Source organism: Anabas testudineus, chromosome 18 (genome assembly GCF_900324465.2).
Source record: "Anabas testudineus chromosome 18, fAnaTes1.2, whole genome shotgun sequence".
Taxonomy (NCBI): Eukaryota; Metazoa; Chordata; class Actinopteri; order Anabantiformes; family Anabantidae; genus Anabas; species Anabas testudineus.
In genome coordinates this window covers 9,428,336-9,445,597 of record NC_046627.1, presented here as the reverse complement: position 1 = coordinate 9,445,597, position 17,262 = coordinate 9,428,336, and the positions used below count along the sequence as shown (strand labels likewise).

Genomic DNA, 17,262 nt, shown 5'->3' with positions numbered 1-17,262 from the left:
CTGTGTAGCAGCTGTTTTGTTTCTCCAATGTACAGCTCACTGCATCAGATTGCATACAATATATTAGAGTCCAGTGTTTTGACTTTTTCTGGTGAAGGTCGTCTAACCTGTGTTGGTGGACAAAGGTCAAAGATCAAGGTCACAGCCACCTCAGGTTCATTTAGTTCTTGTTATGAATGTTACTTTCCTTTAAATTTCCCACAAATTGTCACTTGGTTTTAGTGTAGACTTTAGTGCAACCTCATTGATGTCCTTTTGTTGTAAATGCTATATCTTAGAAATACCTAAAAGGAATTTCATTACATCTGACACAACCATCTGCTTGGATTCTCCAAAATCTGGACCGAATCTGCACAGTAAATTACAAAGTGACTGGTTATTGGAGAAAACAACATTGAATTAATTCTTTGTTCTTCTTTGTTTTTGTTTAAACCATCAGATAAAAAAAGTTTGTTATCTAAAAAAATCATCACATTAACAAGAGAAGTAAAAAAAAAACAGGAAAAGACGCCTCTGTGCACCTACATTACACTTCAGTCTGATGTTCAGTCAGCAGCAAAACCACATGGAGGTCACAGCTCTCTGCATCAAACTGTGTGAGTACTGAGTCTGTCTCTGTTACTTTATAGTACAAACATTCAGCTGCAGTATTGTGATTATATGTAGCAATAATCTGTATCAACACGTATATCTAATAAACATGTCTCGCTTTTTTCTTTAGTCTTTTTAGTGATGATTGTGATGCTGCTGCTGAGTGAACATGATCAGAAAGTTTGTAAGTGCCAGTTATTTACCAACTAAGTTTTTCATTGTTGGCTGTTGATTTGTTTATTTGAAAGAAGTTAGGTGATATTATTCTTATTCTGGTTACACAGTCATTTCTGGTTGTTAGAAACATGATGTCATTCATCCCTTTGTACTGGATGTTGTTTCTTTGGTTCTCTTATTTTGAAAATATATTCCAGCTGTTTAATGAGTCTCTTTTTTTTCTTTATTTCAGATGCAGCTTCTCTTCATATCGATCCAAACAGAGAACAGTTCTTTAAATATGAGTCACTAACTTTTCATTGTGAGGGGGTCTCTTATTGTGAAGTTGTAGATGAGTCCAACAGGAAAATACCATCATGTAATAAAACTAATAGGAGAACATCAACAGGGTCATCCTGCACTATTACAAATGTTTATCCAGCTGACAGTGGAAAATACTGGTTTGATGCTGGAGAGGGGGAAAGAAGCAACAGTGTCAACATCACTGTCACTGGTAAGTTTTTATCATATCTTTAATATTTTGTCATTAACTCAACATGAGTGTATCATTAAATCAGCTTTTACATTCTTGTTGTTCAGCTGGTTCAGTGATCCTGGAAATTCCTGCTCTTCCTGTGATGGAGGGAGAAACTGTAACCTTGACTTGTAGAAACAAGACGACTTCCTCACAGACATCAGCTCATTTTTATCATTATGGAGACTTGATCAGTAACAGCTCTACAGGAAACATGACCATCCACAATGTTTCCATGTCTGATGAAGGACTCTACAAGTGCAGCATCTTCAGAGCTGGAGAATCAGCAGAGAGCAGGTTGATTGTCAAAGGTGAGACACAGAAACATTTTAAAATAGAATTGATACGTACATGTCATATAAATTACAACTGTCATGTTTGATACTGACTTTATATAACACATTATGTTAGTTAATAGTCAAACTACTGTCAAAATGTTGTGAAAGTCCCTGCACATTATAAGGTACAATACTTTCTATTCTCATTTTAGATGGACAAACAGAGACAGTTACTATCTCTTCCAAAGAGACGGTTACTTCATCTTCCAGTCCCAGTCCATGGATGATTGTCCCAGTTATACTGCTGGTTCGACTGGTGTTGATGGGACTACTTTACTTTGTCAAATATTTCTGGCACAGAGGTAAAATAAAGTTAAAAATACACATAAATCTTTGCTTTTGTAGGAGATTTACCACCTATACAATGCTGCGTCCCCACATATCAGTCACAGTGTGAATAGTTGGGTCCAACCAAGCTGTGAGCTTTAGTTTCAACCAATAAGCATTTTTATTACTTTTAAGTATGTTTTAGTACGTTTTTACCAAAGCGAGGCATTAACCTGTAGCTTGTATTTTAATTGCACATTGGTGAGAGGAGAGGAAACCTGCAATAAGATGACTTTTAGTGTTGAGAATTATAGTGACAAATCTAATTATAGAACAATATACTAGTAGTATTCGACTAAAGAATACTAAAATATTATTTGGGTTTAAAGTTTACTAACTTTTTATTTAATGGTCCACAGAAAGTTGTTGCGAAAGGAAACAATTTGTTCTTATTTGATGAAACAGAATTTGATTGTGTCCATTTATAAGCTTTTTAACATTATAATCTTGTCCTGGTTTTCTACTGATGTCAGTATGTTTCAGTAGACTCATATGGACATACTACACAAGACTTTCTCGTGTACAGCGAGATAACTACTCTTCCTTTAGTTACTAGGAATACAAATCTTCAGTTAACAAAGTATTTAAGACAAAACTGAATATAAAAATTGAATATAAATATTATTAATTATTGTACTATGAAACTAATTTGTAAGTATTTGAGTAATTTTTAACTAGATGATCTAGTGTGCATTCAAAACAAGCAACAACACTGGCAACAAGAAAGTGTGTATTGTTTCAGTGGTTTAATTATGCATTTAATGAGACTGATCCTTTACTTGTTTAAAGAAAAGTTAGATCACTGAGACTTCCATAATAATCTTAATATTAAAGCAAATAGTGATGTATATAACATTTTGTGCATGTGTTGTTAAAATGTTTGTTTACACTGCTGTCCTGTTTTTCAGTCTATTAAAGTGTTAATTCAACTGTTACAGATACAGCAACATATGATGTAGTAACAAAAAAACAGAAAACAAAACTGTCAAAACAAGTACATATCTAATGGTATCAGATTGTACAAATAGATTAGTTGTATTAGAAATGTATAAACATGTACATTAATGTTAAATACAGCACAGTAAAAATATGACTATAGTGTTACAAGTCGTTTACATGATACTTGGTTGCAGTCATCTCAGTGTTTGTTAGATGGGTGCTGGTTTTAACCTGAGCTTCTAACAAAAAACCACAGAGGAAGAGGCTGAAGCATCTGCAGAGTACAGGATATATGTAGAGTAGAGTTTGTAAATGTCCATGCAACCACTTTGGACATGCATTTCTTTTTAAATATACAAAAGAATATCATATAACAAATATAAATTGTATTAGAGTCACATAAAACATGAGATCATCACAGTGTGGTATGTTCATTTCTGAGAAGAAGACTCGCTGCTACATCTTTCCAGATAGGTGATTAACGTGGCTTAAAATATAGCTAGAAACAGTTGTGGCTTTGAAGCTTTTCAACCTGTGTTAAGTCAAGACACAGTTATAGGAACAAATATTCTAAAATAACTTTCAATCGGTTCAGAACATTATCACCTTTACCAGAAGATGATTTCTAGTCTACAATCCAGTAGGTATGAACAATACAAAATAACTCATGTTGTATGAGGGCAGTGATCTAAACCATGATGCTCTCCGGCCTATAGACTATTGATTTAGTTTTTAGACACTTTCAGGTTCCAAGCACTGATCATGTTATATTGTAGTTTCAAAATTGGCAAATTGTAATTATCACATAGAACTCAGCATGTACATAAAACTCAGAAATCAACTATGATAATGATTCAATTTGACATGCAACTTTGATTTGGATACCAGAAAAGTAGTTGCAGTTCAGTGTGAAGCTGTAATTTGTATAATTGACATTTGTACATTTTCTGTTCTATAGGTTTCAGAGAGAGCTGAATAAAGGAGAAGCTTTGTCCCCAGTGAGTCAGATCAGCTGCATGGCAGCTCTACCATCGATGTTCGTTTGTGTTTGCAAATGGTTGAATGAGAAACAGTGTAAAAGCACTTTTACTGTACAGTTAGGTAGAAAAGTGCCGTATAACTGCAAACCATTTACATTTATTATATGTGTTTAGTACAAAATATAAATGATGCATTTATGAACCCGTCCATAGATTTGGGTAGAAAATAAACACTGTGTCTATTTGGATTTAAAAAGATCAATTCAAAGTTCAAAACTGTTGAAGTAGTTAAATTAGATTTTTTTGACTAAATAAAAGACATGACTCTTTTAACTCTTTATCCGTTTCTGCCAGGTAAACCAACTTTTTCTATTAGCAGCATGTCTGTTGACATAGATAGATAGATCTATCTATCTTAGATCGTTCAAAGGCAGTCAGCATTTTCTGTCACCATTGATGGTCACAGGCTCCGGTTGAGTCCTCGGCCTCCTGAAGTCCACCACCATCTCCTTGGTCTTGGTGGAGTTCAGGTACAAGTGGCTGAAATCGCACAATGCTACAAAGTCCTGGTTTCCTATACTCCTCCTTCTCCTGCCCACTTCTAATGTAATTCTCTCAGCCCCACTGCTCCTGTCCAGGTCAGTGAGGGATTGGTATAGGATGTGGATAATGGCATCCTCCATACCCAATTTTTCCTGGCACGCAAATTGCAGAGGGTCGAGTGCATGGTGGTACTGTGGCCTGATGTGGTGTAGCAGCACCCTCTTCATGGGCTTCATTACATGTGACGTGAGGGCAACTGGCCTGAAGTCAATCAACTCTCCAGGGCGAGGTCTCTTAGGGACTAGAATGACACAGGAGGTTTTCCATAGACACGGGACCCTCTCCTGTTCTAAACTCCGTAAGGTTGAAGACACAGTGTAGAGGGTCTCCAAGCTCCAACCTGCAAGCCTTCAGCATCTGTGGGGGTACTCCATCTGGACCAGCCACTTTGTTGGAACGAAGCCTCTTCAGCTCACTGTACACCTGAGCTGCCGTGATCATGGGTGTGGGGTCATTCTCATCTGTTCTGAGAATAGTATCTGAGGGGGAAGAAGGGACGTGAGCGTGGGAGATGTTAGGTGCAGTATGCTGACGTGTCAATGAGCTGGAGTGGTCAAACCTGTTAAAGAAGTTGTTCAACTGGTTTGAAAGAGAGAGAGCGGCATTTTTTTTGTTTGTTTATTTTGTTTGTTTCTTTGTTTTCACAATGTCCTAAGACTTCACAGTTCACTTGAAAAAATAGTGAATGTTTTTAGACTTATTTAGACGACAGTCTGAAGCCAAACTTTTAGGCTATTTAAGACATGGAGTAGTGGTGCACTCTTGTGGTCTATGTGGGTATTACAAAAATAAACAATAAATCTATCTGATTGTTTAAAGAAATAAAAAAAGAATTTCCTTACATGTGGTACAAAAATCTTGCAGGACTTATGCATAAAGATATAAGAATAAAAGTCTGGACAGACCTGGGTGAACTACAATGTCACTGGTTAGTGGACACAGAGTCTTCATCAAAAGAATCTCTACAGGAAAGGTGATTTATTCAAAGTCTGATGAAGGATTCTACAAGTGCAGCATCTCATAAGCTGGAGAATCAGCATGCACAAGGAGGGCAAGAAGACGACCAAGAAGGAGATACACGGATGTGATAACAGAGGACATGAGGTAGGCTGGTGTTAGGGTAGAAGATGTTCAAGATAGAGTGAGTGTGGAAAAGGATGATTCGCTGTGGCGACCCCTGATGGGAAAAGCCGAAAGAGAAGAAGAGTTTCAACCAGGTAAAGCAACTTTTTCCTTCAGCAGCGTGTGTGTTCACACGTGTGAAAATAGAGTTCACACACACAGAGCCTCTGTGGCTTTTAAATAGTCTCTCTGTGGTCAACAACGTTATATTCCTGTAAACCTCATGCAGCATGTCTCATGTTTAACAGCCCTAACAGAAATTAAAGTAAATTTGCATTTAGTTAGCTTTTTTTTCTGTCTTCAAAAAAAAAAAAAAAGTTATATCTTAAGCTCCCTGTCCCACCATCTATTGACATTTGTCAGGTTTCTTTTTTTCTTCTTTTTTTATTTGTGTTCACAATGTACAACTAAAACTTTTCTTAACAGAAACATTTTCCACCTATAAAAAAAACTAACCTATTTATATTTTTTTCTGCATAAAAAGCTGTAAAATCTGTTATGTTCTTTTATGTCAATAAATCAGCCGTTCACTTACTTCTATCAGACCATCAAATTTAAAGCAGCTTCAAAATAATAAAAATAATAATAATAATAATTGTAGCAGCAAAGTACATTTTGATGAATCTGTAGAAACTAAAAGTACTGCGCACTGAAACCAACAGCTAAACCTCAAACATGCAGTGAGACTGGCTTTTGTTCAGTGTAGCGTTCTTGTGGTGATAGATGTTAGCTACTAGTAGCATGGGCATACAATACACAAAGTATTTTTCCCTTTATTAAGCTACACTAAGTACCCAATAATGGCAAAGTAAAAACTGAATCGGACAACACTTGATATTTAGCTTAGGTGCCTCAAGGTTCCCTTGATAGTTGGTAGATGTTTTACATTTTGTGTAAATTCTGCTGTAAATTAAACTGATTGGACATGATTTGGAAAGGCACACACTTCTCTATAAAAGGCCTCACGGTTGACCATATATACTGTATCAGAAACCAAAGCCACAAGGCCACAAGAACTGATCAAAACTCAGTAGTGTCTCTCACTAAGCTCCAGGGATCCTGTGTGGAGATAGGGCTAAGTTCCAGAAGGACAACACTCACTGCAGCTCTCCACTGATCTGGACTTCATGGCACAGTGGCTAAAAGAAAGTTGCACCTTAGTACATAAAAATCACGTGAAATCTCACTCAGAGATTCCTAAACTCACCTGAAGGACTCTTAGACTGTGAAAATAAAGGTTTTGGGTCTGATGGCTTCCAATGAGGGGATGTATGTTTAACAAGTTAGAGAGACAACATGAAGATCACCCCAACCGGTCGAGGCAGATGGCGGCCCACTATGAGCCTGGTTCTACTGGAGGTTTCTTCCTCTAAAGGGAGTTTTTATGTATTCTAATTAATCTTTTGTGCTGCCAGGTTGGTAAGACATGCTAAGTGAGTGTTCTAAATTAGTTAGCTAGCCACTTTTCAACACCAACCTCTGACACTGACTGGTAGTAACTATGATTTTGGCTATGATGGTGATGTCCATGTGACTATAATTGGTAAAAGGTCATTGTGACATAATTTATGTCCTTTTGTTGTGAAGGTATATATACCTAATATATAAGTGATTTCATTACATCTGACACAAACAGCTGCTTGAACTCTCTGAAATCTATTTGTGTTTTTGTTACATCTATCACATTACCAGCAGTAGTAAGAAACAGGAAGAGACGCTTCTGTGCACCTACATTACACTTCAGTCTGATGTTCAGTCAGCAGCAAGACAGCATGGAGGTCACAGCTCTCTGCATTAAACTACGTGAGTACTGAGTCTGTCTCTGTTACTTTATAGTACAAACTTTCAGATGCAGTTTGCATTTTTATGTATCAGCACATTGATCTTAGAAATATCTATTTTTTTCTTTAGTCCCTTTAGTGATGGTTGTGATGTTGATGTGTGAACACGGTCTGAAAGTTGGTAAGTACCAGTTATTTACTCACTGATAACCTGATTTTCTTTTGATGCTGTTATTTGTCCTCTATTGCAGTAGTGTTTTACGTGTCCACACTGAGACCTGGATCAGGCTCAGCTGAAAATCAAACAGGTGAGAAAACAAACCAGACACACTGACCATGAGCTCCTCATGTAAAGTAAGATAACTATGTTGCCTTTGTTCATTAGGAACACAAATACCCAGATTAAGTCACTCAGACAAAGCAGAAAATACTCTGTTTAAAAAATATATTATTATACATATTGTGAAAATAATTTAAATAATTTTTGTTCAGTCGTTTTTGTTATGAAACATGAAAACAAAATCTAATATCCAGTTAAAACAAGCAACAAACAGTTTAAGTGCTTGTGTAAAGAAAAGTCAGATTATTAAGAGAGTAATTATAAGCTTATTAAAAAATCTATAGTTATGTATATAAAATTTTGTAAATTTCTTGCTGATGAGTTTGTTTACACTGCTGACCTGTTTTTCAGTCTATGAAAGTGTTGATTCAACTGTTACAAGCACAGCAGATTATGCTGTAGTAACAAAAACCAAGAAAAAGAAAGGTACATTACTTCACCTGACATTGTTTTTTTAATTTTACTTTATAATGTCGAAACAAGTACATATCTGTTCGTATCAGAATTTACAAATTTTGGATTAGAAACGTATAACCATGTACAATTATGGTAACAACAGCAGGGTAAAAATATGACTATGGTGTTACAAGTTGTTTTCATGACACTTGGTTGCAGTCGTCTCAGTGTTTGTGTTGGTTTTAACCTGAGCGTCACATTTGTGATTAAACGTAAATGAAATGTGTTAAATGAAATCATAATCTTGTTTTTATGTAGAACTGATTGTATCACCTACACGGGTCCGTACCAAGCCACTTTCTTCAGAAAATGCCTTCTACTCTACAATCCAGTAGGTAAGAACAATGAAAGTAACTTCTTATCACTATACTCTTCTGCCTTTAGTTTATTTTTTTAGTTTTCAGACACTTTCACGTTCCAAGCACTAACCATGTTAATCATGGCAAATTGTAATTACGACACAAAGATCCATATTTATATAATAATCAGAAATCAACTATTACTGCTGATAACGATTCAATTTGACGTGCAACTTTTATTTAGATACCCTAAAAGGCTTCCAAAACTAAGTATTATTTCTTTAGTGTATCACAGAATTATTTTTGTTGGTCTTTATCTTCCTCATCTGTTACGTATATCATATCTTTGAGTTTGTAAATTCAGCTTTCTAAAGTTCAATGTGAAGCTGTAATTTGTTCTACAGAATGACAAATGACAGTTTCTTACAGGTTTCGAAGAGAGAGCTGACTGAAGGAGAAGCTTTAAAGGACAGTTATCATCACTTTTTGTAAATGAACACCATGATATGACAGTAAGACAGCTGTGTGTTTAGTATAGTCATGAACTATTTCAAATCGTTATATGTTTACTACAAAATAAAAATGATGCATTTATACATGTGTCCATAGTTTTGTATGAAAGTTACACTCCGTAACTTAAATGCAGTTAAGTTGATTTGTTTTTCTTAAGCTCTTTAATTAACCAAAAGACATGTCTCTTTGAAGAGGCATCAGTTTCTACCAGGTAAACCAACTTATTCCATCAGCTGCATGTCTGTCCACACGTGTGAGAACAAATAGACTTGATCTGCTCAACATCTACTTTATTCCTTATTTCATCTGAAATATGTGGTATTACTATTTTGTCTAAAACAGCTTAAAACTTTCTTTTCTTTAATTTTTTTATTTGTATTCACAATGTATAATTATTGACGTTCTTACTCTGAAGATTTACGATGTATTTTGACAACATTTTGAATTCAGACCCTCTTGCTATTTTGGTGTAGTGGTGCACTCTTGTGGTCTATGTGAGTATGATAAAAACAAACAAAAAAGTCAGCTTTGCAGAAACATTTTCCACCTATTAAAAAACATAGTGACAGAAAAACTGACATAATTTATGTACTATGAACTATTTCATTTTTTTTCTTCATGAAATGTGATCTCATATCTTATATTTCTAAGCTGAATAATCAGTCATGTTCTTTCTTGTCACTATATCAGCTGTTCACTTACTTCTATCAGACCATCAAACTTTAAGCAGTTTCAAATTAAGTAATTAGGTAGATTTGTACAGTTTGTTGCAGCAAAGTACATTTTGATGAAAATGTAGAAACTGAAAGTACTGCACACTGAAAGCAGCTAAACCTCAAACATTCAGTGAGACTGAATTTTGCTCAGTGTAGTTTTCTTACAGACATACAATACAGAGTATTTTCCTTTTTATTAAGGTACACTCAGTACCCAACAATGGTACTGTCGGACTGTGTAAATAAAACTCTTTGCTTCCAATGACAATGTTTGTGTGAAATCTGTTCTCTGAACACAGATTAACAACTTAGATAGACAATATGAAGATGACGTGATCGTGGATCTGTCGGTTCTTCAAAAGTCATGTTGAGTTGTTATCCTGGCAACATATCCACAAACTGAAAGGAGCTCAGGAGCAGGTTTGTTCTTACACAAACAATCCACTGAAATCAGAGTGATGAGAATAAAAACTGTGAATTTATATTACAGAAAGTGTTAAACATTGCAGTAGGTCTTTGAATGTGTCATCGTTAATTTAGATTTAGTTCAATTAATGGACATGTTGGTAAAACTGACACACACTAATTACACACAGAGTATTCCTGTACACAACTTTACATTTGACCAGATCTCCTCTTAGAATTTACTTTTACTCTGTCAAACACTTTTTACTTCTATCTTTCTGCACTTCACCAAGTCACATGTTTCAATACTCTTATGAATCTTTTGTATAGTCAGGTTGGAAAGATGTGCAAAGTGAGTGTGTGTCTGTTGCCTTCAGGACATAGACAGTGGGAAACCTGTTGATCGTGGTTTATATACAGAACCACTGTTACAGATCCCATGAATTTTATTCTAAGCTACTCCTGTGTTTTTTTTTTTCACTTTGCTCTCACAATACTTTTGCATTACATCTGGTCCATATCGATCTGTTCCCAAAGTACAACCTGTATCATGCAGAAGGCCCCCATTGGTTGTGGCCACAGAGAGTGGGTTCACCATCAGCTGTGGTTTCTGAGCAGCAAGTATCCCCAGAACCTCAGTGAGATGATACAGTTAGTGTTCTGTTAGTTTATAATTGTATTTGCTCAGAATAAACGCTGCATGAACTACTCAGAGTTAGACAGAGTGACAGATCCAGATGTCTCTGGATGAAAGCTGGTGTAAATCATGGCTTAGACATTACATGTCTAATATTCATCATGCTACCCATTCAACCATCCCCAGAAAGATCAGGTCCAATTCACACATTCACCAGGAGGACCATGCCTAACTGCCAACTTTAGAGGGTAGGAGGGGTTGGCAGAGGTGTGACTATCTTGTGTAGTCTACTGAGGTTGGCTTCGTTTGGTTTATTGTGTTTATTCATGCCACTTTGCAGAAAAGGGATTTCATTACATCTGACCTAAACACCTGCTTGAACTCTCTGAAATCTGGACAGAATCTAAACATTAAATTACAAAGTCTCTGGTTAGTGGAGAAAACAGCAACAATAAATTCTAGTTTTTGTTTAAAGCAGGAAGTGACGCCTCTGTGCAGCTACATTACTACACTTCAGTCTGATTTTCAGTCAGCAGCAAAACCACAGGTCACAGCTCTCTGTATCAAACTGCGAGAGTACTGAGTCGGTCTCTGTTACTTTATAGTACAAACATTCAGCTGCAGTATTGTGTTTTTCTGTATCAACACTTAGAACCACTTACATAAACATCTCTTGCTTTTTTATTTAGTTTCTTCAGTGATGATTGTGAAGATGATCAGAAAGTTTGTAAGTACCAGTTATTTACTAACCAAGTTTTTCACTATTGGCTGTTGAGTTGTTTAATTGAAAGAAGTTAGTTTCTTATTCTGGTGACCCAGTCATTTCTGATTATTTGTTAGAAACACCACTTTCAATTATCACAGGAATCATGCTGCCATTTATCATTTTGTACTGGCTCTTGTTTCTTTGGTTCTCTTATTTTGAAATTATATTCCAGCTGTGGGAATATACATATATCTAATACCATTAATGAGAGAACATCAACAGGGTCGTCCTGCACTATTAGAAATATTTATCCAGCTGACAGTGGTGAATATTGGTTTGTTGCTGAAGGGGTTAAAAGAAGCAACAGTGTCATCATTACTGTCACTGGTAAGTTTTTATCATGACAACAACATTTTGTCATAAACTCAACATGAGTGTTTCATTAAATCAGCTTTTACATCCTTGTTGTTCAGATGGTTCAGTGATCCTGGAAATTCCTGCTCTTCCTGTGATGGAGGGAGAAGCTGTAACTCTGACTTGTAGAAACAAGATGACTTCCTCACAGACCTCAGCTGATTTCTATAAAGATGGAGTCTTGATCAATAACAGCACTACAGGAAACAAAATCTTCCACAATGTTTCCAAGTCTGATGAAGGACTCTACAAGTGCAGCATCACTGGAGCTGGAGAATCAGCAGAGAGCAGGTTGACTGTCAGAGGTGAGACACAGAAAGATTTGCGTTTACATGTAGATGTCCTACAAATTAGAAGAGTTGCACTAGATCTAGACTTTAAGTAACATTTTTTGTTGAAATATTGTGAAATATATATAGTATAGTACTTTCTATATTCATTCCAGATGTTCAAAAAGAGACTTCCTCTTCCAGTTCCACCCCATGGATCATTGTCACAGTTTTATTCCTGGTTCTGCTGGTGGTGGTCGGGCTACTTCACTTCAAAAGTTATTGGCACAGAGGTAAATAAAACAAAGAGTCTAGTTTTGGCACATTTTTGCTGTACTTTGGCAAAACAGAGTATTATTTTGTCTTTTTACAAGTTAAACCCTTTATTGTAAAAAGCAAGTCCATTCTTCTCTCTAGTTTTCTATTGACGTTATTTTTCCTCTATTGCAGTAGTGTTTTGTGTGTCCACCCTGAGACCTGGATCAGGCTCAACTGGGAATCAAACAGGTGAAAAAACTAAAAATCTAAAACAGGCCATATGAAAGTTTAGTTTGTTTCAATGGTTTAATGTTCTATTAAATGACACAGATCCTCTACTTGTGTAAAGAAAAATCAGATCAAATAGAGTAATAATAATTTTTATAGTAAAATAAGTATTTGTGTATATAACATGTCTCTTACACTGCTGACCTGTTTTTCAGTCTCTGAAAATGTTGATTCAACTGCTACAAGCGAAGCCGTTTATGCGGTGGTAACAAAAAACAGAACAAATAAAGGTACAGTACTTCACCTGCCATGGTTGTTTTAACTGTATTTTTGAGCTGTACTACATATCCTAACAAGAAAATGACTGAAAAGCATTTTGAGTAAGTTTTGGTTAAATGGTTCAGATGTTCCCAATACATTATTTTCATTTGAAATGTACCATTCATGCTAACAACAGCAGAGTGAAACTATGACTATTGTGTTACAAGCATAAGCTGTTTACTTTGTTTACACAACTCTTGTTGATGACTCGTGGTACTTGTCATATGTTAGCTAGATACAATAAGCTACGTAAACTGTAAAATCAAATAACAACTTTGTGGTTTGACTTGTGTTAGATAAGTCAAGACACATGAACTAGAAATGTCAAACTGATGGAAACTATGAAACACATTGATGGGAACAAATATTTGGTTCAGAGGATCAACATAATCTTGTTTTCATGTAGAACCAGCTTTATCAGGTTCCTTGGCAGGCACCAGTTCACCTTTACCAGAAGAGGCCTTCTATTCTACAGTGCAGTAGGTAAGAAGAATAAAAAATAACTCATGTCGTATGAGATGGATGGTTTTATGTCACTGAGAGCTTAAGGTAGCTTTATGTGTTCATGAGTGATCTTAAAAATATGGATTAGATTTTTTTTTTTTTATTGTTAATAACTTTAGTTGGTAACAAACATCCATGGTTATTTAGTTTTTAGACTTTCAGGTTCCAAGCACAAATTACGATACATTGTCACACATGGCCAGCGTAATTATGACATTATCTCATGATCGTGGCTCCACTTTCCGTCTTTCTGCCGTTATTTTGGTTTTCTTCCAGTCCCCTACCATGTTTTTGTCGCTCACTCCACTAATTACATAGATTATCATCACCTATGTCTTGTTATCTCTATAGAAGCACCTTCCTGTTAGCTTGCTAGATTATTAGGTTCATTGCAACTCTCCAGCCAATGTCTTACCTTTTTTTTTTTTCTTTTTCCTGTTCGTTCTGGTAGCAACCTTTCGTTGTTACATTCTTCTTTTGTGTCGAATGTCTTTTTGTTGTACCTTTTCTGGGTTACTCTCTCTTGTTCATGCTCTTTGTCTTTCTAGTTCAGTTGTTAGTCTGTATTTTTTTATTTTTGTATTTGTTTTGCCTCCAAACATACCCAGCCTTGTTCTGCTGTTACTTTCATTGTAATAATTATCCTTTTTCAAAAATATCTACTAAAATTGCGACAATCAATATGTATGCACAAATCAAAAATCCACAATTAGATTCATAGTTTGAAGAATCAATTTTTAACACATGGCTTCGTTATTTTTTTTTTTTAACACAGCTGTAATTTGACTCATATTCATTATGTTTTCTTTTTCTTACAGGTTTCTAAGAGCGAACGTTAACTGAAGGAGAAGCTTTAAAAGACAGTTATCATCAGTGTTTGTAGTAAGACAGCTGTATTTTTTGTATAGTCACAAACAATTTCAGACCCTTATGCGTTTACTACAAAATAAAAATGATACATTTATACATGTGTCCATTGCTTTGTTTGAAAGTTATGCTCTGTATTTAAAGTACATTGATTGAAGTACATTTGAAATTAAAAGCATTTAAACTCTTTAACTAACCAAAAGCCATGTCTCCTTTGAGAGGCATCAGTTTCTACCAGATAAACCAACTTTTTCCTTCAGCAGCATGTCTGTTCACACGTGTGAAAATACAGTTCACATGCAAAGCGTCTCTGTGGCTTTTAAATAGACGCGCTGTGGTCAACGTCTACCTTAATGTTCATTTCATGTGACACGCACAGTCTTACTACTGTGTGGTCAACAACGTTATATTCCTGTAAACCTCATGCAGCACATCTTGTGTTTAACAGCCCTGACAGAAATGTCTCGTGGTACATTTGTATTTAGTTTGATGTTTTTTTTTCTCTCTTCAAAAAAAAAAAAAGAATCAAGTAGAGTTGTCGTATGTCTTTCTTTCCCAAAATCTGTTGACTGTTGACATTCGTCAGGGTCATTTTAGTTTGAGTTTAAGTTTTTTTTTTTTTTCTTTTTTTTTTTTTTGGTGTGTGTTAACAATGTATGATGATTTGTTTCGAAGACCCTGTTAATATTGTGATCCTGAAGATTTTTAGACATGTTTTGACAACATTTTAGGGTTAAACCCTCTTGCAATTTAAGACGTGCCGTAGTGGTGCACTGTTGTGATCTGAATGGGTATGATACAGAAAATTAGCTTTACAGAAATATTTTCCTCCTATTAAAAAAACAGTAAGAAGAAAATCTGACTCTATTTAATTTTTTTTCTGCATAAAATGTTTTTTGATATCTAATATTTCATGGTCTTTCATGTCTATATATAAGCTGTTCACTTACTTCTATCAGACCGATTTTAAGCAGTTTCAAAATAATAACAAAAACAATAACAATAATAATAATATAATATACTATATTAATCATTTATTAATAATCTATACTAAGTACCAACACTTGATATTTAGCTCAGGTGCCGCCTATTTCCTGTTTTCCTTAAGCAACTCTAGATAATTGCTTAGATGTTTTACATTTTGAACAGAGTCCACAAGTGATAAATGAAACTGATTGGACATGATTTGGAAAGGCACAGACTCTATAAAAGGCCTCACAGCTAACCAAATCTACTGAATCAGAAAATAAAATCCTAAGACTAACACACACTAATACCACACAGTTTGCAGAGTATTCTTGTGATTAGTTCCTGTGTTAGAATTCACTTTTAATCTCTCAGACACTTTTTACCTCTATCTTTTTGCACTTTGCCAAGTTAGATTTTTATGTAATCTAATTAATCTTTTGTGCTGCCAGGTTCAAAAGACATCAGTGAGTGTTCTGTTAGTTAGCTAGACATCTCTTCACACCAGCCTGTGACACTGACTGGCAGTAGCTGTGATTTCAGCTACGATGGTGCTGTCCATGTGACTATATTTGGATTTGTACTTTAGTTGTTATTACATTGTTATATTTCTTGTAAGGGTTGTCTAAACTGTATTGGTGGCCAAAGGTCAAAGATCAAGGTCAGAGCCACCTCAGGCTCATGTAATTCTTATTATGAATGTCACCTTTTTTTACAAATTGTCACTTGCGTAAAGAGGTGGCCTGATTAGATTTCAGTGTAGCTATGGTGATTGTGATGTTGTTTGTGACATTGTGTTGTTAATGCTATATCCTTGAAACTATGGAAGGGATTTCATTACATCTAACGCAAACATCAGCTTGGACTCTCTGAAATCTGGACAGAATCTGAATTAGAATCTAAATTACAAAATCACTGGTTAGTGGATGAAATTACATTGAATTGATTCTAGTTTTTGTTTAAACTACCAGACAGAAACACCAGAAGTAAAAAAACAGGATGTAACACCTCTGAGAACCTACATTACACTTCAGTCTGATGTTCAGTCAGCAACAAGACAACATGGAGGTCACAGCTCTCTGTATCAAACTGCGTGAGTACTGAGTCTGTCTCTGTTACTTTATAGAACAAACTTGTAGCCACGGTTTTGTGATTATTTATATCAATAATCTGTATCAGCACATTGATCTTATAAACATGTCTCGCTTTTTTCTTTAGTCTTTTTAGTGATGAGTGTGATGCTGCTGCTGAGTGAACATGATCAGAAAGTTTGTAAGTGCCAGTTATTTACTCACTGAACACAAAAAGCATATTAAAGGATACATTTTCACTATTGTTTGATTTGTTTATTTAAAAGAAGTTAGAAACAGGAAAGGATGTTTGTTTTTTATTCTGGTGACCCAATAATTTCTGATTAGTGTTTAGAAACAACACTTTCAATTATCAGAGGAATTCTGCTGCCATTTATCATTTTGTACTGGATCAATATTTCTTTGGTTCTGTTATTTTGAAAATATATTCCAGCTGTTTTATGACTCTCTTTCTTTCTTTTTTTTTTTTTTTTTTGCAGATGGAGCTTCTCTTTTTATTGATCCAAACAGAGAACAGTTCTTTGAATATGAGTCAATAACCTTTCATTGTGAGGGGGTCTCTTATTGTGACGTTGAACATAAGTCCAAAGGAAAAATATCCTCCTGTAATAAAACTAATAGGAAGACATCAACAGGGTCTTCCTGCACCGTTACAAAAGTTTATAAAGATGACACTGGAGAATACTGGTTTGAGGCTGGAGGGGGGGAAAGAAGTAACAGTGTGAACATCGTTGTCACTGGTAAGTTTTTATCATGACAACAACATTTTGTCATAAACTCAACATGAGTGTATCATTAAATCAGCTTTTACATCCTTGTTGTTCAGATGGTTCAGTGATCCTGGAAATTCCTGCTCTTCCTGTGATGGAGGGAGAAGCTGTAACTCTGACTTGTAGAAAC

The 17,262-nt window shown here is 35.4% G+C and overlaps 1 protein-coding gene and 1 long non-coding RNA gene across 2 annotated transcripts in view; both read left to right on the top strand.

Annotated features, from left to right (window-relative positions):
* LOC113168610 (low affinity immunoglobulin gamma Fc region receptor III-like) overlaps positions 1-17,262 on the top strand; it is a 66,528-nt gene that overhangs the window by 34,721 nt on the left and 14,545 nt on the right. The window lies entirely within an intron of this gene.
* Positions 740-1,384, top strand: LOC113168631. Its single transcript, XR_003299497.1, has 3 exons — positions 740-775; positions 1,001-1,261; positions 1,348-1,384. It is a non-coding gene; the product is annotated as an uncharacterized LOC113168631 (long non-coding RNA).